Raw genomic sequence first — 1465 nt, 5'->3', positions numbered from 1 at the left:
TGAACTAAACAATTGATACAGCACAATTTAAGGAATAATCCTGTTTCCCCTATTAATTTAGAGCTCCTCTTTTGTTTAATTCAATTTCTTTCTTATTTGAGTTCACTCCTTGCTTTTTCACTGTTTTTGTACTATTATTATTATTACTATTATTGGCCACCACATTTTTTAAACTATCTATTAAAAATTAACATCTGTTGGTGAGTAGGAAGAATTCCCCCACTCTACCCTTCTTATGGATGGACTAGTTATAATAAAATTGACACAAGACTAGATTAACAGGAGGAAAAAAATAATTTAATATGTACACATGGTGATCACAATATGATGCTCATATCATAAAATAAGACTCAAAGAAGTGACCAAACTAGGCACCTTTTTCTACTTTTTAGACAAAGGAACAATAAATTTGTGAGAAATTGACAGGACAAAGAAAGTTAGTGCTCATTAGAAAGGAATCTAAGCAGATTTGGGTATTCGTTAGAGAGAAATCTAAAAGTTTGGGCTTGGGTAGTAAATTAGTGAAGGCATTACAAGGATTTTTTATACACACTTTTTCTACTCTGGACTTTATAACTCTTGCAATAAGTTTGTCTCTCAGTCCCTCCGGAGTGGGAAGGGCATCTATCATGGAGATTGATTTCCTGCTTATACTGGGACAAAGGAGAGTCAGAGGGCTCCTCCTGTTCTTGCTGCTTTTCAGGTGATTTTAATTCAAAATAATCAATGTTCCACTGGGATGGCCTGCCCTGGGTCCCAACACATCTGAGTTCACAAAAATATTGAGGGATTCAGGGGGAGCAGAATATGAGCTAATGCTTTATAATTATTTGTTTTTCCATAATACTATTTCCCCACCAAACCTTAAGATGACTAGAGGGAAACACTCTCCCATCCCATGGTCTAACCATATCAGTCTCAATAGAATATATCATCAAATATTGCTTTCCCTGTTGCCAAAATCGGAGACAATCTCATCATCATCATCATCATCATCATCATCATCATCATCATCATCATATCCTTATGGCTCTGATGAAGCCACAGGAGCTCTATAAGATTCCCAGAAATTTTGCCATTATTTCTGTCTTTCTTTTCCCCCTCTCAAAAAAACCCAACTTTGAAAAGTGATAATGACCTAGAATTTATGTTTCTGCTTCAGATATTGCAAAAAAATAGTCTATCGTACCAATCAGAAACAAAAACCTTTCCCCACCCCTTCCTCTATTATCATCTCCATTCTCCTCGCTACGCCATCCACGACAGGGGAATGGGAAAAAAGAAAAGGGAAAGAAAATCAACAAAGAGAGCGAAAGATCTAAACTCAGAAGAGCCTTAGAAACCATCTCTTGGATTCTTAAATGGCCAAAGAAATGTTCGAAATTTGTGTGACAATAAATAATAATCTGACACAGCTAAATTTTTCAAAAGCTGAGAAGCAAGTTGTCCACATTGACTGTGTGCA

Source organism: Pteropus vampyrus, unplaced genomic scaffold (genome assembly GCF_000151845.1).
Source record: "Pteropus vampyrus isolate Shadow unplaced genomic scaffold, Pvam_2.0 Scaffold12500, whole genome shotgun sequence".
Lineage (NCBI taxonomy): Eukaryota > Metazoa > Chordata > Mammalia > Chiroptera > Pteropodidae > Pteropus > Pteropus vampyrus.
The sequence above is the reverse complement of the archived record's forward strand: the minus strand, read 5'-3'. Positions refer to the sequence as shown.